The 24568-nt window shown below is 39.6% G+C and overlaps 1 protein-coding gene and 1 pseudogene across 19 annotated transcripts in view; both read right to left on the reverse strand.

The window, feature by feature from the left end:
- RBFOX1 (RNA binding fox-1 homolog 1) overlaps positions 1–24568 on the reverse strand; it is a 1791866-nt gene that overhangs the window by 1081819 nt on the left and 685479 nt on the right. The gene's annotated exons all lie outside the window — the stretch shown is intronic.
- Positions 1–24568, reverse strand: part of LOC122472044 — a 118065-nt pseudogene that overhangs the window by 620 nt on the left and 92877 nt on the right.

Below are 24568 nucleotides of genomic sequence, written 5' to 3' on the forward strand. Positions count from 1 at the left end.
GCAATGTATCATGAGCCTTTTCTGCTGTAAAAAAAAAAAAAAAGGTAACATCAATTTTGGTATGCCACTATAAAAATACACAATTTCTATTAAATAATACCAACACGCACATTCTTGGTGTTAAATAACACCAACATGAACATTCTTATCCATAATGTTATGAGCTTGTCTCTCTCTGTTATTTCAGGATAAATAACTATTTGGAAGTAAAAGTGGTCAGTCAAAATGTGGGCACCATTTTTAAAATTTTAGATCTAAAGAACCAGAATCCTAGAATGTTCTATTAATCCTATACCCAGTAACAGGATAAAAGAGAACCTATTTCACCCTGGGAACAGTTTTGGGTCAACTATTTCTTCTTTCAATAACCATCTCCCTGGCTTTGGCTAGGTTCCTCTCCCATCCACCTGCCCCAATTGGGCCTCCACACCATTGCATGCTAAATTAGCATAAAACAGCTCAAACATAGAAAACAAAGGTGGTAATGGGGAGCAATTTAAATCTAAGCTTATTTAACCTAAGTGGCTAGTGGCTGCCCATTTTGTCTTAATTGCCTTTTAAACTAAAATCAATGTTAAATTACCTGAACAACAGTTTCTGCACAACTGCAAACTGAAAATTCTTTAAGTGCCTCCTCAAAAGGCTTTGGCTCTTATTTGGCGGACAGACAGGAAAAGAGTCTCTTTCTTCTTTACTGTGCTCTAGCTTTTGACTATGGGATATGATTCAAGGATGCACTCTCTCAAAAACAGTCACCACGTCAACTTTAGGATGAACTACTCCTTGACATGAGGTATTCAAAATGAAATCTGGATAATGGAATTGGAATAACATTCCTTCCTTCTTTCCTTCTTTTCTTCTCATCAACGGGGAGAGACTGAATATACAAACGGAAAACAACCAAACCACATATACAAATAGAACTCAGACCTATGATTGGCAGTATCCCGCCCAGGAAACCAGCCTGCTATCCACAAATCATACTGGTAGCACATCAGACCACTTCTGACTTCTAATCTCTGGTGATCAGTTCAGGAAGCCAAAGCAAAAAGGCCTGTAACACGACCAGCTCAGAAAGAGCCACAACTTGATTAGTAATGAACAGCCTTCCTAACTTTTGTACCCACTTCCAACTTAGGGCCAAGGTGTGCAACCAGTCACATGGAATGTCCTGCTTCCACTTGGTGCACCTGCAGCACTCCCACACCAAAAGCCTCCAGTTAGGGCACACCTGAAGCCTTCCCTTTTTTTTTTTCCAACTATGAAGCTTTCTCATCCTATAGCCTAATGTCGAGTCTCTGATAAGTGATGCTGGCTAGCTCCCTTGCTACCGTATGCTTTGAATAAACAGTTCTCATTTGGTTGGTGTTTGTTTATTTCCACAGTGATTACTTGTTTTCAATACTGTGTTAGGTAAACAAGATAGACAAAACCCTAGCCCTCAGGGAGCTTATGTTCTAGTGGGTAAGACAGACAATAAACAAGATAATGACACATTTTAGTAACTGCTATGTAGAAAATAAACCATGCACTGAGATGGGGAGGTAATTGGGGTAGATGCTTTAGATATGATTCTCGGGTTGTTAGGATTTATTATTACTGGTTAAACTTCCTGCTTTTGTTTCCTTCAAATACTGATTGAGCACATGCCACCATTGAGTCACACACACACACACACACACACACACACACACGCACACACACACACAAACCACCTCTGTCAGCAAAGAGTCTCGCAGGGTGACGTCTGTTCAGTAATAACCAGAACATGAAGTGGACAAGTAGGCAGGGTCAGAAAGAAGATGCAGGGTATGAGATATGAAGGCTAAGAGACAGCAGGGAAAAGCTTTCAGATACTACAAAGAGTCCTCAGGCCCCAGAGCAGAAGATTGGGGTGGACATGGAAGGGGTTCAACACTCCCTACTACAAAATATGGTACTGCGGTGGCATACTGAATATTTGAAGCGGAAAGAATGTGAGTAAAGAGCAGATGCAGGAAGCACTCTCTGAGCCCCCCATCCACTCTGAAGCAGGTCATAAGATCTCATGGGAAAGGTGCCCTCCCTATCCTTATCTCCAAAGATGGAGGGACACAGAAGGACTTGTTAAGTTCTCCCCATTTTACCACTTAGCTGCTATCACATTTCCCCATGACTTCCGACTCTTCATCAAACCTAGTATAAAAATGCTCACATTTAACCACTTCTTCAGGTCTTCGTTTCCTTATGAAGTCTCCTGTGTCACGTAAAACTTACATTACATAAATCTGTATGCTTTTCTCTTGTTAATCTGTCTTTTGTCAGTCCAATTTACAGAACCTCAGCCAGAAAACCTAAGATGTATACAGGAAAAAGATTTTTTTCTCCCCTGTGTGGGGAGAGGCACACACATTATTACTGGCATTTCTGTATGTTATGCCAGCATGGACACTTTTAAGACAAAAGAGGTTTGCTTTGAGATATCCCTAAATTGTTGCACTACCTTCTTTAGGAAAATCTTCCCAGGGGCAGGGGGTGGCACCTTAATGGATCAATCTGTTGACATATGACTTCCACTCAGGTCATAATCTCTCAAAGTTCGTGAGTTTGAGCCCTGGGTTGGGCTCTGTGCTTACAGCTGGGAGCCTGGAGCCTACTTTGGATTCTGTGTCTCCCTCTCTCTGCCCCTCCCCTGCTCATGCTCTGTCTCTCTCACTGTCTCGATAATAAATATTAAAAAATCTTTTTTTTTAAAAAAATAACAATTTGTCCCTTGAATTTCCTAAGTAGGGGATTGCACAGACATTTGGGGAGAACAAAAAGTCATGTGAGATTAGAAATCACTCATTTCCGGGGCGCCTGGGTGGCTCAGTTGGTTGAGCGTCCAACTTTGGCTCAGGTCATGATCTCGCGGTCTGTGAGTTTGAGCCCCACGTTGGGCTCTGTGCTGACAGCTCAGAGCCTGGAGCCTGTTTCAGATTCTGTGTCTCCGTCTCTCTCTGACCCTCCCCCGTTCATGCTCTGTCTCTCTCTGTCTCAAAAATAAATAAACGTTAAAAAAATTAAAAAAAAAGAAATCACTCATTTCCTCAAATCACCTCACTCCTTAGGTCAGTAGTCTGTCACCCCACAAAGGAAATAAGGAGACAAAACAGGTTCCCAATTCCAATGACTTAATCTTGTCTGAGCCCAGGGCAGAATGACGGTAGAAATCTTACATGCCCGAGAGTTTCCTCTACTCAAGATTTTAAGAAATTAAAAGGCTATTGATGCTATAGGCATGTGTAACGCTCAGCCAACATCTCTCCATGCCACGGCAGAGATGCCAATCATTGCCTCCCACCCTTCAGGGTTTCTTAGAGAACCTTCTCCTCTTGTGACCCCACCTCAATCAATCCCCAGTCCAGGGACCTGGATCAGACACATAATCCTCTCTGGTCAAATCAGAGTCACTCCTAGAGAGACTTCCAGAATTGGGAAAGAGATGGAGTGGTAAGTTTGACAGCTGGACTTGGAAGGCTGGGTGGATTTTCACAGTAGACTCTGATGAGTAGTTAAGAGAAGCAATCTACAGAGAAGTAGAGAAATGCAAAGAGGTGACCTCTAGAAAGAAATGAGAGGAAGAAGGGAGAGACAGATAAGCAGAAGGACTCTGGCCCCAGAGAAAGACAGAGATGGGGAGAGTTGTTGTCTTGTCCACTGAAACCTTTCTTCTTACTTCTGTATTCCTTTCCTTCTCCATGTGCCTCTGACGCAAGCTGACTTCCTGCAAAGTCCCAACCATACTCTCTACCCCTGCTAGAGTGTCTAGACACAGTTAGGGTTGCACAGGACATGGCCAGCCTGCAAAGGAGTCCCCAGATCCTTTTGCTTTTCAGGAGAGCAAAATATCCCAATGCTGTGATGAATAAACCTCTTCCCTGTGTCTTATGATCTTTCATGAAGCATAGCTGTGGTCCAGCCTGTCAGAAATGCAATTTAAAACCTGAGTGCTAAAATAAATACAAATTCTCTGGCACTAAAGGTTAGGTTTTGTTAGGCTTTTTTTCCCCCAACTGTAAGCATAAAGATATCTTCCCCTCTAAAAATATCACCAAAAATATTGATAGATTCATTTTTCTAACATTATATATATGAATGCCCAGTGAATTCCATATATGAATTCCAGAATCCTTGTCAGATACAAAGTTGAATAAATCTGTTGAAAAAGGTAAATATAAACAAGTATTATAAAATAACATTATAATTATATTTTATACATTACATTTACATATTTGAAGCTTAGGCATGATAAGATGTGTGAATATATATTATAATTATAGCTGAGATAAGAGTAAAGTATGCTATACATCTGCCTGCATAGGAGACATGCATAGGAGGAGCCTTTTTGTTCTGCTTAAGGTCAGAAGGCAGATTTCAAAGAATTCACAAAGGTAGTGATGCTTGAGTTAGGTTTTAAAGGATGCACAGGAATTCATTTAACATGGTCAGTACAAAATGGCAATCTAACCAGGGGAAGTAACTTATGTAAAGGCACAGAGGTGTGACTGTATGAGCTAATGGCTAGGGTAAAGTGGGCATAGGTCAGATGATAAAGGCCCTGTATGTCATGGCAAGGGGTTTGGACTCCATTTCTCCACAGGGAAAGTGAAACAGGCAGTGGCTAGGAACACCACTCCAGGTAGAATGTGGGAATGGACCACTGCAAGTAGGAACATCCATTAAGAGACTCTTTTATTATATTTCAGGTCAAAAGATGATGAGTGTTGACACAAATGAAGACGGACAGTGATCATATAATAGGAAGGAAAGATTCAATAAATACTTTAGAAATAGAATTAAAAGGACTCATTGAATGACTAGAAAATATGTAGAGGTGGGATGGCTTTAAAAAACAGAAGAAGGATGAAGAGGAGAGGAGTAGAGGAGGAGAGAGAGAAAGAAGGAGATAGGGAGAGAGGAGAAGGAGAGGAAGAAGAAAAAGAAGAGACCAAAAAGTCAATGTCAATTTCTAGATTTGTATTTTAAGTTATTGATTGAATGCTGGCACCAGTGACCAATTTCAGGAGCATCTGATAAAGATTTGAGAAAGATAAGAGGCTCATGTTGGCCACTCTCAATTGGGTAAACTTACGGAACCTCCACATGGAGCTATCCAACAGGCAATTGGGCAGATAAAAACTGGGATCCTGGGGAGAGGCTGAAGACCATCTGGAAATCATAAGTGTAAAAGATGGAGCCATGGACACAGAACAGGTGATCTTGGAAAGCAGACACTCTGATATTTGATCTATTAATGCCCAAGGCAACACAATAGAATACAGGTGCTAATCAAGTCCTAAAGTACATTTGAATAGATGTACAGTAGACAGGACTGTGCCATATCTATGCTTTCATATAACAGTATAGTCACTGTTTAATATTTGTGAGTAGTTTACAACTAGTAAGATGACTGAATCCAAGCATTAACAAACTGTTCCTGTAACCACTTGGATCGAATCATGCCCTTTTAAACCTACTCCACCTATTAAGGAAGCATACAAGGGGGCATATTCTTTAAAGCAAACAGCTAGCCCTACCTGGAGGCAGGAATTTGGGCTATCAACAACGTCTAATCAGGTTTCTATATACAAATATTTAAAATGAATGATTATAGAATAATAAATTACTCACTAAGCAAATGTCTGTTTGCCAGGTGCAAAATAGATGATTAATGACTGTTTGCTAACTACAGGACTTACTGTGTGCCAAGTTCAAATAGGAAACAGAGATTTCTTTGGGTCACTTTGCTGTCTAGAATGTGAGCTGCGTTGGCATCACATACCCTTATCAATAGTAAGATGAAGTTACTCATCCACCAATAGCTTAGTCCACGTGAGATAAATATAGGAATGTGAAGTCCCTATCCGCTACTCTATAGGTCTTGACAGGCAATGGAGGATTCCTAATTCCCAATGAATGACCTATGGATATGAGAGCACTCCAGGATGCTGGGATTATTCCTTCTAACTTGTATGCATTCAACTGGAATGTGGGACAGTATGGAAAACAAAAGAAAGGGAAACCAGTGTGAACGCTGACAGCAATTCCATAGGCATCCCAGGCACTGCACAAATCCTGATGAGTGAGTATGAAATAGGAGATGTGAATCTGCTCTTTCTTCCTGAGTTCTAGGCTCTCAGATACCTCAGAGGAAGGGCAGCTCACCTCCCACAGTGTGAATCCCCTTTTTAAAGCCACTTCTTTTCTGCATGGCAGGCATGGCCCCTAAAAGCAAACCAATGCCTCACCTGGTGTTTAATCAAAAAAGAAATCCATTTCATAGCTGGATTAAAATTTGGCTCTGTTGGTCTCCTAAATAGACAACAGGCTGGGCTCTGATTGAGACCTTCTGAATGGACTGTCAATAGCTACAACGGACTCTACTCATGGTTGTATTTTCAGAACTTCACTACCACGTGAGAGGTAACCACTTTATTAGTTACTAGAACTTGATAATGTGGCTCCTGGGTACGATTTTGTTTATTTCCTTTCTACTTTTCATATTTTACCCTGGCCCTTTCTTTTCTCTTTTCTTGCCCCTTTGCTTTCTTTTCTACCAGAATCTCCAATGTCCTCTTGACAAAACCCTGCCATTGACCTCACACAGCCTATGTCCATATTCAGGGTGAGACACACACATTGCATATTCTATCTATAGTTCTTTTTGCTCATGTATGTAGTAGGAGAGAACCTTTTCAAGGGTAAAAAAAATGCCTTAGGCCATTCCTGAATTCTGGGACCTGTGGTCCATGAGAAAAGTTAGACAAAAGAGGAGGGGACAAGTAGTGAGCAAAACAAGAAAAATGAGGACACATTTTAAAAATATATGCTGAATATTTTAATGTTTTAACAAAGACACACAAATAAAATGATTTTATTTATCTTTGCAAATGCATAACAAAAAAAAGTCATCTAAAGGCTATTTAACAGATAAGAATTTTTGTGGCAAAATAATTTCCCATTAAAACTGTTAATAAAACAGAAGGTACTGTACCAATCACAGTTTGAGTGACAACAATGTGTCAGTCATGATTTCTAGACCTAATTCTGTTTTAAATGTCCCGCTGCAGATGGCAATGTCCTAAACTATAATTGTGCTCTTTACGAAATCATTGCAGGGGTTGTAAAAAAAATATTAATTTGTGCATAAAAGGCAGTGTGGTTCAGCAGTGGGACATGAGTTTATCAAGCTGTATGATGAATTATAATTCTGAATCTTGCAATTTTGCCAATGTATCTGGGTGACTTACTTTAAATCTTTATTTAGTGAAAAAATAAAAGCTAAACTATATGCCCTTCATAATCAAGAGACATAAGCCACATAGGCTTCCAGGGCTCCCAATCATCCCTACCCCCACCACAGTGTGGGAGACACTGGGCATCTATCTACCTTATGCAATAAATCTACCCTCATGCAGTAAAGAGCTGACTTCAAAGATGTATCTCTTTGCCAAAAAAAAACATCATGCCCACCCCCACACATCCCCCATCCCTCAGGCCTGAATACAAATAAACTCTGTTTCTTTGGTATTTCTTTTTTCTTAGCTCTTAAGATACAGAATGCTCTGGCCATCAGATGACCAGTAGAGACATTAAAAAAGAAAAGAAAAGAAAAGAAAAGAAAAGAAAAGAGAAAAGAAAAGAAAAGAAAAGAAAAGAAAAGAAAAGAAAAGAAAAGAAAAAGCTTATTCTGGGATTTTCCTATTAACCCTTTTTTATCATGTTTTTCTGTCTTGACAAAGGTAGAGAGTTTGAACAATCAAACATAAGAACTATACAGAAAAATAAAAGCCACCATTGGGAGATGTTATAATTACCGCTCTGCAAAATTTCCCTTCTAAATACCACTAACTAATGGCAGAGGAGATCTAAGCCTTATCCATAGAATTCTAGAGCCATAGCTGGAAGAATCCAAGGCATGTAAATGGTGCTTGCTCTCTCAGGTTTTCTCTTGAAAATTTATGTGCATGTGCCTTCTCTTACCTATATATTTGTTTGCTTTTAATATAAAAAATAACACCTTCCCTCTGAAAGCTTTGAGCAAAATTGATGCTTCAGGAAACCAGCTCTATGCACTCTGTGGTTAAGGGTCCCTGTCTCACCAAAATATAGTTCTAGGGGGTATAAATATTGCAGTTTAGGAAACCCAGCTACAATAAAGTCACCTTGCCTGGATATTTATGTACACCATTGTATTTAATAGTAATAAAAATTATTATTATCATAACAATGACAACACTATTAAAATAAGCACCACGTTAATGTAACTTGAGTTCCTGCTGCTGCCGCAACACTTTACATATAATAATCCATTTAATCCATAATAATTGAAAAGGTGTTCAGCATCACTAATCACCAGGGAAATAAAAACCACAATGAGATATCACTGCACACATGTTAGAATGGCCATTATCAAGAAAGAAAGAAAGAAAGAAAGAAAGAAAGAAAGAAAGAAAGAAAGAAAGAAAGAAAGAAAAAAGAGAAGAAAAGAAAAGAAAAAAGAAAAAGGAGGAAGGAAGGAAAGAAGGAGGAAAGTATTGGTGAGGATGTGGAGAAAAAGGCACTCTTGTACACTGTTGGTGGCAATATAAACTAGTGCACCCACTATGGAAAATAGTATGGAGGTCCCTCAAAAAATTATGAATAGTATTCCATTAGATCCAGCAATCCCACTTTTAGGTTGTATATCCAAAGGAACTGACATTAAGATCTCAGACAGATATCTGCACTCCCATGTTTAGCATTATTCACAATAGCCAAGATATGGAAACAACCTAATGTCCATGGTGGATGAATAAGTGAAGAAAATGTAGTACACACATACAATAGAATAGTATTCAGCCCTGAAAAAGTAAGAAACCCTGCATTTGCAAGGATGTGACGAAACTGGAACATTATGCTAAGTGAAATAAACCAGACACAGAAGGACAGACACTGCATGATCCCACTTTTATGAGGTGTCTAAAATAGTCAACCTCATTGAATCAGACAGCAGAGTAGTGGTTTCCAGAGGTGTGGCAGGGCAGGGGAGAGAATGGGGAGATGTTGGTCAAAAGGTATGAAGTTTCAGTTACATGAATAAGTTCTGGATATATACTATACAACAGGATCTGTAGTTAACAATATTGTGTTGTATACTTAAAAATTTGTTCAGAGGGTAGATCTATGAAGTGTTCTTACCACAAAAGAAAAAATATATAAAAAAAGGAGGAAAATTTGGAGGTGATGTACAAGTTTATGGCCTTAATTGCAGTGATTTCATAGGTATGTACTTACCTCCCAACTCACCAAGCTGTGTACATTATGTACAGCTTTTTGTAAGTCAATCCTATCTCAATAAAGTGGTTTATTATATATACACACATGTATTAAATATAACTAAAATAATTATAACTAAAATAGAATTAAACCTCATTATGTTATCAGATACAATTCATATAAATAAATGATATAAATGATTAGATCAACTGTACTTAATTCTATTAAAGTCAATGTGGGGTGGGAACACTGGTCCCCAAAAAAGGACTATTCAGGTTTCTGTACATCTCTGCCTAGAAATCAATCTGAGCGGACTCTATATTTTTCTTCACTTATTTTACAGTCATATCACCAGAACCTAAATATGAGCATCCACACTGAACAGCATGCTATGATTCAAAGTCAAAGAGCCTAGCCTAGTTCGGGGGTCTGGGGTGGCTCAGCCGGTTAAGTGTCCAACTCTTGACCTTCGCTCAGGTTGTGATCTCATGGTTTGTGGGTTCAGGACCCGCATTGGGGTCTGTACTGACAGCGTGGAGCCTGTTTGGGATTCATTCTCATTCCCTCTCTCTTGCTCCCCACGCCACCCCCCCCGTCTCTCTCTAAATAAATAAATATACATCAAAAAAAGAGCCCAGCATAGGTCAAAATACCTTAGAAAGACACTAAAAAAGATGAAACTCTGACTTAAGCCTCCTTGGGTCCATTGCAGGTTAGTTCTTTATCCTTTGGTTTCCTTCCCTCAGAGATTCCTCCCATAGACTTGGCACCAGGATAGTGGAGAGAAGATAAGTCCAATCACCTTCCACCCAGCAGCCATCAGCTCAAATTCAGACATGTCTAAGTTTGTATTCTGGCTTTGTGAAGTTCCAAGAAATTTGGCAAGTTATTTAAATCCTCCAGAACACCCATTTCCTCACCTCTAAAATGGGTTTAATACCAACAAATTTAGATGGTTGCTGAGGGGATTAAATAACATATGTGAAAGTACCTAACACCGTCCTTGGGAAAGAGAAGGCGTTTAAAATGTTTGAAAAATAAAATGATGTCAAGATGCACTGAAGAAGATTATAACCACTGATGGTTTTGGAAATTTTTTAATTCCTTTTTTTTTTCCGGTAAGGATTAGCCAGAAAGTTTAAAGGTTATACACATACTCACAAATATACATAATTTTCAAGTTTTTTGTTGGTGTAACAATGAATCAACTCAAACTTCAGTCTAAATCAGGATATGACCATCTTTTTCCGTAAAGGCTCAGAGAATCAATATTTTCTGTTTTGTGAGTCCTATGGTCTCTGTTGCAAGCTTGTGTACTCTGCCCTTTCAGCACAAAAGCATGGAAACAAATGAGCAAGGCCATGTTCTAATCTATGTCACTTAAAGACATATGTATTTCCTTAAGTGAGAAGGCTCTGGTCTGAGTGTGCATTAAAAACACAGGTGAGGATACTACCAATTTACTTTCCTTGTGGATTTTAGAAGCTGAGTCCTAGGAACCCAAGGACTGAGTTCAACTGCCAGACTCATTCAGGACAGAAGTGAAAATAAAAGATGTCCAGTAAAGAATGAAATCAAATGCACTGCATTATCTTGACTCTTTCTGGCTCATCTACACTGTCAAAAGAAGAATAGTATCATTAGAGGCACAAGGTATAGGAAGTGTGCCTTTCATCTCCCTGTCAAATAAAACAAATAAGTAAACAACAACAAAACTCACTCTAACATTTTTTTATTTTTCCAAGTAAACTGCTCTGCCTCGTTCTGCAAACATAGAGTGTTAGACAACCACTCTGCCTGGGTAAAAAACCTCCTCATGTGGGAAATAAGAGGACAGAGATTGAACATAGTCATAAAAGGTAATTCCATGAGAGCAACACTTGCGAATGTGGCCAGGGCTTTCGGGTTTATAGAACATTTTACAAACATTCACTATTATATACTGTTCATGATAAGCAGGCTAGATCTGAGAGACTGATTACTATGCCCATTTTGCAAAAGAGCATATGGACTTTCCAAAGCTGGTAAGCACCTTGCCTGGGGGTAACAGAGGTAATAAATGATGGCTTAACAACCGACCCCAGAATCCTTCTCTTGGAAGCTCAGATCTCCTTCTGCCAAATACTATTACCTCTTTTTAATGCACTGCTATCCAGTCAACTTGGTTTAAACAAACATTGTGGGAAGGAGAAAAGGTGAAATGCATTCAGCGAAGTGATTAATGCTGTTGCTGAGTAATTAATGTTTTGAATATGATCTGTAATCCATATGGAAGGTGTAATCAAAGCACCAAAGAGGTGACCTGCCCACTCTAGGGTAAACCTTTGCAAAATACTAACTATGGCAATGATTTTTGGGCCAAATCTTCCTTGAGGAGCTATTTTCCTTACCTTGAAAGATTTTTTTTTTGGTATTCAAATGTATAATTGCCCTTTCTTTAAATGTCAGCAATTCTGTAATCAGTCCACTACTAATATACATTAAATTGGATATGACTTTGATATTATAAAAATGCTACATTGATTCAAACCTTTCGCATGTATGCTTTTCTGCACTGGTATGGCTATTTTCAAAAGATAAACCAATTGAAAGCGTTTGTGCTATAGGCCTAATTAATAACAGAGGCATTGCTGTTTAAAACTGTATCTTTTTATATAGCTTTCAAAGGCTATACCGGTTTACACTTTCACCATCAGTATATGAGGATTTGTGTTATCTCACAGTCTCACCAAAATCAGTTACTATCAATTTTGTTAACCTTTGCCAATTCAAGGTACAAAAACGTTACCACATTATTATTTTAATTTGTATTTCTCTGGAAAGCAACATTTAGGTACAGCCAACATTTAGGTAGCCATCAGAGCTACCGTTCCAACCTGGCGGAAAGATATGCCTTCACCCCAAGGGCCAAAATCTGATCAAAGGCCAGTGGCAGGGACAGTAGAACATGAATCAATGACTCATTTAAAGGGCTGAATGAATTTGCAAAAGTAATACGGAAATTTGAGTCACAATGAATCAGCTGTATTGAACATCACTAGTATGGGATTATTAAGGGGCCACCCCATCCTTCCAGTAACAACATTTGATGTTTTCTTAGAGGCTCTCCTTCTCCCAGGGAGGATAAGCCGCCAGTTTGGACGGTTCCTGTAGAGTTGACCCTACCCCAGAGCTCAAGCAGGGCATGTGAGACAGACTAGCTACTGGGGAACTCACATTCCTCTGACAGTGGGGATTGTTTTAGTGATGTGCATGTGATTCAGGGTTTTATATTCAGGCTGTTCAGAGAATTAGATAAAACCTATGGCAGTGAGTAACCATCTTCCCATTTTACAATGGCAGAGTCAACCTAAACATGGTGGTAACAGAGTCTGGAGATTGGGAGATGAGACTCAGTCCTAGTAACAGAGTTTGAGCTTCTGGACTTAGCAAACTTAGAGCAATTCCTGGAGTTTTCAGTTGTGAAGGTTAGCATTCTTCATTTTTGCTGAAACCAACTTGGGTGGGGTTTCTGACACTTATACCCAAAAGAAACCTCATGAGTACATCGATTCAAAAAGTTTCTGACCCTAAGTGTTACCAGTCCAGCACTTTAATGTCAGGAATTCTGGTCTTTCCTAGGTCATTTGACAGCTTCATGTCAAGGCTGAAGGGCATTCATGAGCAAAACTCCAAGACACAATAGGAAGTAAGTGGTTGAAGGGAACATAAAGAGGGCAGAAATGATAATGTGTATGTGTGTGTTGGGGGGGGTATACATACAAGTTAGTGGAAATGGTAAAATGCTGAATAAATGGTGTTGGGTCAGCTGAATAACCTTTTTAAGAGAAACAAAGCATGCTCATTTCAAACTGCATTTTGAAAAAGTAAATTCAGGAGCACCTGGCTGGCTCAGTCAGGAAAGCATGCAACTCTTGATCTCAAGGTCATGAATTCAAGCCTCACATTGGGGGATAGAGATTACTTTAAAAAAAAAGTGATTTCAAGTAACTTGAAAAATCTAAAGAAAAAGCATAAAAATACAAATTATTATAAGAAAATATGAGGCTATTTTTATAAAAGCTGGATAGGGGAAGGATAGCTCCTTAATTCCATAATGGAAGTGATCATTGAAAAATTAAATTTTTGCATGGAAAAAGACACTATAGATAGAGTCAAAAGGCAAATGATAGCATGTATTTATAGCAAGTGTAACTAAGGTAAACAGCTATGGCCTACAAAGAATTTCTAAAAATTAACAAGAGAAAGATAAACCAACTGAAAATGGATTATAAAGCAGTGACTCACACAATAGAAAAGACATTATGCATCACAGGTAGTTGGGAAAATGCAAATTAAAACAACATAGTATAGGCTACACTTATACTGAGTAATTTTTAAAAGATTGCTAAAATATGATGTTGGCCAGTTAGTTTATAGTGTTGGGAAGATTGAAAACCATTCCAATGTTTTTGGGTAAAAATCTAGTAATATTTGTTAAAACTAAAAATTTGCATAACTTTCACTAATTATTTCAGTTCTGGGAATCTATCCAACAGAAAGAAAAAGTATCGGAACTTACAAAATGTTTATTGTTGCAAATGGTTATTTTATGAGGAGACAAAACAAACAAATCCCAAGTAGAAATGATCTAAAAGCTATCAATACGGATAGCTGAACAAATACAGATAGCTGTGCCCATATTATGGAACACTATGCAGCTATTACGAAGGATCAGAATCAAAAGTTGTTGTTTTTAAGATTTATTTTATTTTGAGAAAGAGAGAGAGAGAGAACATTGGGAAGAGCGGGGGATAGAGAGAGAATCCCAAGCAGGCTCCATGCTCCACACTCAGTGGGGAGCCTGACATAGGGCTCCCCTCAGGATCCATGGATCCTGATCCAGGATCAGGACCATGACCTCAGGATCATGACCTGAGCTGCAATCACCAGCTGGGCACTCAAACAACTGAGACACCCAGGCGCCCCTCAAAAGGCTTCTTTAAACTTTATTTACTTATTTAAGTAATCACTACACCCAACATGGGGCTCGAACTCATGACCCCAAGATCAAGAGTCCCAAGCTCCTCTGACTGAGCCAGCCAGAGGGCCTTGGAATCAAACATCGACATGTAAGGATAATGGCCATGCCATGTGAAAAGAGGCACATCACTCAATAAAATGTAGAGTGTGAGCCCATCTTTAAAAGACACATTATTAGGGGCGCCTGGGTGGCTCAGTTGGTTCAGTGGCCGACTTCATCTAGGGTCATGATCTCGCAGTTTGGGAGTTTGAGCCCCGCATTGGGCTCTGTGCTGACAGCTCAGAGCCTGAAGCCTGCTTTGGATTCTGTGTCTCCCTCTCTCTCTGCTCCTCCCCTAGTTGTGCTCTATCTCTCTCTGTCTCTCAAAAATAAATACAGGTTTAAAAAAACTAAAAAAAAAGACACTTATCAGCATGTATTTTGTATCAGCACAGAAGAGAGTACAAACACACACACACACCAATGTGTAAGTGGAAATTCCATCCTTCCAGGGTGGCATTAGAGAGGTAGAGAGGGGGCTATCTATTAATTTAACTTTAGACAGTTCTGTGTTGCATTAATGGTTCCAAAAGCCAAGTATTCATTTTTTAAAAAGGATTTTTAAAAGGATAAAACTGTCTCTGAAACTTTCAATTAAAAATGTTTTTAAACATGAAAACAGAGCGGAAAGGTAGTTGGTCTTATAACCCTTCTGCCCAATTTTCATTTGTTCTCTGCCTCTAGGAAAATGCCTTGTGTGGAACATTAAATGTGCAAGTCTCTTGGCATTAATCCAGTCGGAGCTTGCCCCAGTGAAAGTTAATACGGGCTGCTTAACAAAGCATAATTAAATGCACCAAACAACTAAAATATCCATATAATTACCACAAAGCTGAAATAATTGCATACACCCTTGCACTGGGGTATGGTATTGCCCCTACAGAAGCACAAAGAGAGCTTGAATGGGACAGTCTTCCCAGCTCTTTGATTCAGCTAATATTACCTGATTAATCTGCAGATTGCCACTGGAAAAAAATAATCTTCTGTTAAATACTGTTGTCAAAACAGAATCAAGTTATTAAATTCGCAGTGGAAGCAGTCATTCCATACTTTGAGAAAAAGAAAAAAAAAAACCCAAAATTCCAAATTATAATAAAATATTTCTCCCCTAGCTAGATGAGTCTTATGGGTAGATTATTTATTGAGATGTTTTTATTTTATTTTATTTTATTTTATTTTATTTTATTTTATTTTATTTTATTTTATAGCACACTTTTAGGTTCATAGCAAAATTGAAAGGAGGTGCAGAGATTTCACACATACTCCATATCCTAACATATGTATAGCCTCCCCCCATTATCAACATCCCCACCAGAGTGGAACATTTGGGATAATCAAGGAACCTATACTGACAAATCATTATCATCCAAAGTCCCTAATTTACATGAGTGCTCCGTCTTGGTGTAGTACATTCTATGGAGTTGGACAAATGCATAATGACACATATCCATCATGATAGTATCACATAGACTAATTTCACTTCCCTAAAAATCCTCTGTACTCTACCTGTTCATCCCTCCCTCTCCTCTAATCCCTGGCAACCACTGATGTTTCTAATGTCTCCACAGTTTTGCCTTTTCCTGAAGGTCATATAGTCACAACCATCAAGTATACAGTCTTTTCAGATTGGCTTCCTTCACTTACAAATAGGCTCTTAAGGTTCTTGTGTGTCTTTTTTTGACTTGATAGCACATTTCATTTCATGCTGAATAATATTCCATTGTGTGGATGTACCACAGTTTATTAATCCATTCACCTACTGAAGCACATCTTGGCTCTTTCCAAGTTTTGGCAATTATGAATAAAGCTGCTGTCAACATCCACGTGCAGGTTTCTGTGTACACATAAGTTTAACTTTTTTCAGAAAATACTAAGGGGAACAATTGATGGATCGTATGGAGTGTTGTGAGAAACCACCAAACTATCTTCTGAAGCAGCTGTGCCATTTTGTATTCCTACCAACAAAGTTTCCTGTTGCTCCACATCCGTGGTAGCATTCGGGGTGGTCAGTGTCCTGGATTTTGGCCATTCTAGTGGGTGTGTTAGTGGTATCTCATTTTTTCAATTTCCATTTCCAAATGTTGTTCATTTTGCAAAAACAAAACAAAACAAAAACACCAAACCTCAAAACAGACTCAAAGATCTCTGATGGGAACAAGGTCATACAAACTGTGGTAACCTATGTTATGGGCTGAATTGTGTCTCCCCTACCCCGACCCAAAATCATGGGTTAAAAGTCCTACACCTACTACATCCCTCATGTCATGTGATTTTCATACATCTTTTCCCCCTTAATTCTTCTAATAAGTCACTGAATCTGGTAGGATGACCATCCTCATTTTAAAGACCCTGGGTGGCTCAGTCGGTTAAATGTCCAACTCTTGATTTTAGCTCATGTCATGATCTCACTGTACATGAGTTCAAGCTTCACGTTGGGCTATCCACTGACAGCACAGAGCCTGGTTGGGATTCTCTCTCTCCCCCCCTCTCTCTGCCCCTCCCCTGCACACTTTATCTTTCCCTCTCTAAATGAATGAATGAATGAATGAATGAATGAAGCTTTAAAGATGGAGAAAGTGAGTCTCAGAGGCATTAAGTATATATTTTCCAAGGTCAGGCCAATAATAAATAAGAAAGTCAAGCTGTGGACATAGTTCTGCAGATTCCAAATCCTTAACTACCATGAATGTTTCCCTCTGTGTTACTGAGTAATGTCAACCAGCTTAAAAGCTCCACGTTCTAAATGACTTTCCAGAACTCAGAATAATACATAGTTTTTCTGTACTAAGAAACATCAAATACACAATTTCTAATAAAAATCCAATTGCATAAAACTTTGAGTTCCCTTGCTCAAACTTCCCCAGCAATGGATGTCAATAGTTTCTATATCTTCATTTACAAACATGCCCCTAAGAAATTATATCAATTTTGAGAACCTAAACCTGTGTCTGTGTGTGCTCATGTGCACGGCCATGCGCTCCATCCCTCAGAGGGCATTCTGGGCTTCATCTCACTTTGCCCCAGGGTCATCTATAAACTGCACTGCAGGGGAGAATATCATGCCCACTCTTTTTTTTTTTAAGGAACTGAATTTACAACTCCATTTGTAACACCTATCTGCACACAACAATTGGCGACTTACACTCTGGTCATTAAAGCAGATCAAACGATGAAGGACAGCAAATCACTGGGGTCCACATTATCATTCATCCTAGCAGATATCAGCACCTACTCCTGTGTCTCAAATGAGACAGTAATTTCCAGGATTTCGACTATGCACATAAAATGGGTCCTTAATTGGGATGCCTTCAAATACCCCCAACAATTTAATGAGTCCTGGGGCACTGCTGGAACTGTGATAAGAACGAGCACTCAGATGATTAAAGTTACAGTTGAGATTTCTGGAAAAGCAGTCAGTAATTCACAGTGTATCACTGAAGACACGTTTCTCTCCATTTCAAACCAAAACAATGGCATGGGGACTTTCAGAAATTCAAGGTCACCTGAAAATAATGCAAGACCCCAGAGATGAGTCCTGGGTTCTCATCTTTTTTTCAGTACGAGTTCCCCTTGAGTTAATCACTCAGTGGCATGGTTTACGGCACCAAGGTACCCTACAGTATCATAAGACAGGCTGTGTCATTTTCTCCTTGATACTCCTACTTTTTAATGAGTGCTTGGACTTCTTTCTCCTCTGGGAAACCTCTTGATGTCAATGTTGGGATCCAAAGAGATCTTGGGTCCTCCTCACTTCTCACTCCAAACTCTACCTTGATAACTCCTTCTATTCTAGTGACTTGAAAACCATATATACTCCAAATCTTCCAAATATGGCACTAATCCCACTCATTTGAATGTCAGGTTCATACAGTCAACTGCCTACCAAACATCTGACTTTACCCAAGTGCCTTCCTAACATCTTAAATATCATACCTACAGCTTAATTTGCCTTCTTCTCCCTTAGACACAATATTTGCTCCTACTCCTACTTCTGCTGTCTCATTAAACGTTACCTGCACCCACGTAGAACCTTCCAAAATGAAAGGTGAGAGCCACAATTAATCCACAAGGTACATTGACTGTCCCGCCTCATATCTCATAGATCCACCCTGTTCTCTTCACTCCCATGGCCATTATTCTCACCCAAAGCTTCCTTCATTTCTCACCTGCAACAGCCCCTAACTGATGTTCCTCTCCTGTCTCCTTCCACTGCAATCCATTCTCCACACTGCAGGGAGAGTTATCTTTCTAAATGGAAAATTTGATCCACTTCAATGGTTCCCAATTGTCCTTAGAGTAAAAGCTAAACTCCTTAACTTGCCTTAACAGAGCCCTAAGTTATCTGGTCCTTACTTATCTCTAGGTTCATTGACTGTGGCTTTCCCCCATCATCATCAATAAACTCAAATAGGTGTGCACACACACACACATACACACACAATGATCCACTTTCTGTTCCAAGAATACATAATTCCCTTTACCTCCAAGCCTTTACCTCTAAGCCATTTCCTCTACTTGTAAGAACCCGGTCTTAATCATATTTATATCTTCCTCCCTACTCCTTGGCGTCGGTCAAAACCCCAAAGCCTTAAGATTCTTAATAAATTTGAGTAAATGAAATCTTATGATTTCTTCGTATAACTTTTTACCCTCCATCATCTTTCTTACCATTATTCTCCCCCACTTCCATTGTTAAACTCACATGATTTATTTTGTTTTAATAATCTCATGGTTTACTGAATCGGTGCCCTTATCATAAGCCTTTTTAGAACTAAAGATAGAATAAAGGCAATCATAAAATTAAAACAAATACAGCTATTAGCAAACACAGGTACCATCCGCCTACATATTTGTGCTTTCTGAAATGCTGAAGACCGTTAACACGCGATGAAAAAGTCATCATATATTTATGGCAATATGAGTTGCCCGTCTATCCGATAAGCCTGGGACAGGAAGGCCTTTCAGTAATATTGATCTAGGAGAATAAAAGGAGCGTGTCATTGTTTTATGGTAATAGTTTACAACAGCTTCACAGTGATTAATAATTGCATTCATAGAACTCCTGCCCTCTAAGAGATAGGTCCTGTTTACATTTCGCCTGTCACTCACCAGGAGGCTGAGAGTCTTGCTGAAGGTCAAGGCTGGGCGTAAACCTTGTCTCTGCAGCCTTTCCTATCACCGCTAAGCAGGAATGATACTTCCCTCCCATGTTTCATCTTTTCCCTGCTACTATCCTGGCATTATGCCGCAGTTAGATTTAAGACCCTGGGTCTCTGACAGACTTAAGAATCTGTAAGAATAAGAACTTCATTCCCCTAGAAGAGTACATGGTATACAAGGAGGGAGAGAGTGAGAGAGCAGAAAAAAAGGGACAAAGGGACAAGTGGGGAACAACAAAGGGAAAGAGGGGGAGCAAGAGAAGAACAGAGAGAAGCAAGACCTATTCACTGTTGAGACACACACACACGCACACTTTCCCAAATTGACAGTATTAACAGCTCCAGGGCAGAATAACGCAACATTTAGGTGAAATTATGGCTTCAAGAAGCATATTCTCAGCATTCTTAGATAATTCAGACACTTGTTTACGTTTTTATTATCTCTCTTTTCCACTAGACCAGCACTGCCATAAAGAACTCTCTGCAGTGATGGAAATGTCCTATCTATGTATATAGTCCAATAGGAGCACCTCTAGCCACATGTGACTTAAGCACTTGAAATGTGGCACTGAATTTTTAATTTAATTTCATTTAAATTCATTTACGTGTAAATGTAAATAGCCACCTGAGGCTCACGGCAGCCATATTTGTCAGCATGGGTGGAGATTATACTCTCTGGACAGGTAGGGGCTTTGTCCATTTTGTGCCCCAGAGATGTCTGTGGAATGAAAGAGGAGGAAATAAGATTTAAATGAATAACAATTTAATCGACTGAGGTGTTTCCCCATTAAGCAATATTGAACATTACTACCTAAGCTATAATAATCATGGAGAGTAGTAACTAACATTTAATGAGCACCTTCTATGTGCCAAGCCCTGCGCTAAGAGCTCTACAATCATCATCTCATATCCACTCAGTAACCTTGTGGGATGGATGTAATTATTTTTCTCATTTCACAGATGTGGCAACTAAACACAAAGAGGCTCATAACTAGCCCAAGATCACATAGCTAGCAAGACAGAACAGTAGGATTCACATTCAAACAATCGTCCTGCCGAGGCCAAACTGTTAACCCCCTATAGCCAAGGTTTGCTTCTGGCATCATTTGATCCCTGGGGGATGCTTCCCAGAAGGTCTTCTCTGCTCTCCAAGCACCGTTGCCTACAGAAGATGGCACTGGAGGCACGGAATGATGGCAGGCAGAGGCCTGTGGGACACAGCTCTGTCACCATCTGCACATGCCCTGTCTTTGGTGCTGTGTGGGCTGAGAGACAGAGGGGAGGTGTCTAACCCAGTGGGCTGAACAGGGAAGGTTTCCAAGGCAGGTGATACCGGTGAGCTGAATCTTGGAATGTGACCAGGAAGTATCTAGTTTATAGGGTCAGGAAATCCTTCCAGGTGAAGGTGGTCACACCTGCCAGAAGGTAGGGTGCCCTGCTTGGCAGTACACCAAGATGCCAAGAGGTAGACACATAAACAAATGGTCTTTGGCCACGGTGAGTAAGACTGTCTCCTTGTGTCTCCACAGTCTCACTGACAATAGTACCTAACTGTAAAAAAAAAAAAAAAAAAAAAAATCAGAAGCATGCCACAGAGTTAATCAGAACACACCTAATGCTCCATTTATGTCAGCTACCTTTATTTCTAATGTTGATAATCCCCACAATCATTAATTATTATTATTTCACATCCACAGAAAGCTTTGTGTGAGATCTATTCTTAGGCCACTCCATACATAGTCATTTGCTTCAAAACAAAAGAAAGAAAAGAAAAAGATAACAATATGCACAGTTTGAGCAAAACTAGCAAGTATCTGTGTTAGTTGAAGGAGCACCATGTTGAATCTGAAGAGGTGGGCTTGAGGAAAGAAGGGCAGGAATGGGGTGGTTGAGATTCTCCAGGGTGGGGGATCCTGGGAGGAGGACGGAAAATACTCTGTCTGCTTATAACAGCTCCCACCAAGTCTTGCTGACTTAAACTAAGCCTATGTTTCTCATTGACACTCTCTGCCTGGATATTTGAGTTTGTGGCCCCTGTTGTTTAAGGGATATAAAGAATAAGACCAAATCAATATTTCAGGGGTTACATTTATTTCTGATCTATTTATTACTCATTCCCCTGCCACCTTGGGTCCAGGAAGGATTAAATTGGCTCATCCTGACAAACACAATACAACAAAATAAAATAGGTGTATTTATCTTGTTAATAGGGGATAAAATGGAAGAAGTGAAAGTGGGGGCAGGAAACATACTGACGCCAGGAATTCCATTAATATGAACACACAAGACCCTCTCTGTTCACTATGTGAGAGCCAAAAAAGTTTTGTCTGGATTTTCCTACTAATCAACACAGAGGGGAATCTTATCATTAATTTACACAATACCTATATTACGAAAATGAACCAATGATTCAATTTTATCATAATTATTCAAACAAGAAGCAGAAGGAAATTTTGCTGTGTAACAAATATGACAGCCACTATCACCTGAGAACTCAGGCTACACCTGATTGCATCGTTGTGTGTAAGGAGAGCCTCACAATACACGATGCAGGCACTCACTAACATATCCCTCGTATCATGGATGAGAAAATGTGCTTACCAGAGTCAAGAGAAATGCTGTAGTTAAGAAGCAGAGTTGGGGTTTGGACCCAGGGCAGTCTGATAACATGGTGGCATTTGCATTTTTAGCCCCTGTGCTTTCTGTTACTTGAAATGTAAGTACCCAGGACACATCCTCACAGTGGCACAGAGGACATTTCTATTTCTTGCCACATCCTTGGACATGGGGTCCTTGTATTACCCCAAACTACAATCTAATAAAAGCAGTTCTAGGAAGGAACTAATGCAATCCAATGCACGCACCAAATCTCTGCTGACCTAGCACCCTTAGCGCTCACTTTTCCAATAGCTGGAGGAATGGATAGAAAACATAGCTTTCTCAAAATCCTCCTGAAATACTGCTTCTCATACTCACCTTCTTTCTGATTCAGGGGGCAGTGAGGCCAAGCCACCTTCATCATTAGCAAGAACCTGATAGGAACCACATTATGTGGCTAATTAAGTATGGGTTCCCATGTACTCTTCCTTTCCTGTATGCTTGAATTTAAATCATGTAGTATCACTCTTAAACGACACTAGAATTCTGTATTAGAAATTTAACCCACTGTTAATGCTGGACACCGAAAGATGGGAGGGCTTTTCCTCTTCATGCTACTCATCCATGGACCAGCACACATCATAAGGCTCTGTGTGCAGTCAAAGGGGGAATAAATCCTCTGATTCAGCTAACTGAAAGGAGGAAGCTGTTTACAAGAAAATAAAACCACTCTGCTCTTAGCCACCGTCAACAGAAAACAAATGTTACCTAGAGCCTTTAACAACACCTAACCATATGCCCGCCCTCCAAAGAAGCTCACAACCTGGAATGTTCTACCCCAAAACAAAACCACTGCAAGTCCTGCAAAAATAATTGTTACATTTCAGGCCTTTGAAGTGTCAAACGCCCCACAGAAGGCAATAGGGGCAGACATGAGAAATGAACATGGTTTCTTTATGAATGGCTTGATGACAGAATAATTTAATTCTGAGACTTTAATGTACAACCATCTAGTGAAGCTATTGTATTTTATACGCTGCATTTTACCTCTGCAAAAGCTTTTTTTTCCTCTCTTATGACATTCATGCAGGGTTGTAAGGATGCTTTACCCTTCTGATTCCAGGCCTGCACAACGTACAGTATACTTGCAATGACAGAAATATAGGACTTTACATCTTTCTGTCCTAACAATGCCTCCCTACCTTCTCTTTCATTGTAGTTTCATATAAAACCATCCACACATCTGCTGAAATTAGTTTATGGAAATGTATGTCTTTTTTTCCGCTCTCATTAAATCTTTATCAAATTTAAAATGACTGTAAATGGCTGCTTTCTCTGCACTCAAAATTAAATATGTTACATAGAGCCAGTACAAAAATAGAGGCTACAAATGTACTTTGCATTTGGGAAACAGGTAATAGGATGAAAAGGCTGAAGGCGCACACACGCACACATGCACACACACACTGCAGAATGCATCCGATGTGAGCATATATGCTTAATTTTTTTTTAATGATAGCCCAAATAACAGCACTATGAGTACACAGCAAAGCCTCTCAACGGGGGTGATTTTTGTCCGCCAGGTGACATCTGGTTTTCACAAGTAAAGGGAGGGCTACTGGTTAGAAAATCCAGGAGCTGTGCAACATTTTCCAATGCACAGGAATGTGTCCACCCAAACAACATCATCAGGCCTAAGATGTCAAAAGTGCCACGGTTGAGAAACCCTGATCAGATGTACCTTATAAAAAAATTATTCAGAGAAAGTGTATTGAGTTAAGGGAAATAACTTTGTAACCAGAATACAATACTCCTCCAACGACGGTGCTTAAATTGGGAGAGGGACTGGGGCAGCGGGTTGGGGTATGGGGACACCTAGTATTGTCGGTAATATCTTGTTATGGTAACAGAGATGACCAATTAACTCACAGGAGGGTGACAAAAATGTGTAAAGCCATTCTCCTGAATGAGCCCTATCACTTGGGTTCCCTCTGTGATCAAATGGCTGCCTTTTCTCCTTCCTGAAATTAAAAAGAACGGATGTTCTCTTCACCGTCATCTTTCAGAATGATGAATAAAAGGTTTAATTTACTGACTGCTAAAAATAAAAGCCTTCCCATAACTCTTAAGAGTCATTTGGTGTAGCATAAAGGCTGGTTTAGAAATCTGGATTATGAATTCTAATTTTCACGCTCGGTATTAGCAAACTTTAGGTGTAAATAAATATGTGATTTGTCCATGCATGTAGAGATGTACAATACGCATGCACATTCGTGGGGCTACACACAGAATTAGCACATGGTCCAAAAAATGGGCGCTTTTTCCCTGATAGACAACCACAGCCAAGGATTCTGGCGACTGCTGCCTGCACATTAAAATGATTGAAAGTCAATACTAGGTTCCAGAATGTGCTGTCAGTCCATTCAACGCCTACCAAATTTTTATAACATATAATTCATATAACTCCCAT

Source organism: Prionailurus bengalensis, chromosome E3, assembly GCF_016509475.1.
Source record: "Prionailurus bengalensis isolate Pbe53 chromosome E3, Fcat_Pben_1.1_paternal_pri, whole genome shotgun sequence".
Classification (NCBI taxonomy): Eukaryota; Metazoa; Chordata; class Mammalia; order Carnivora; family Felidae; genus Prionailurus; species Prionailurus bengalensis.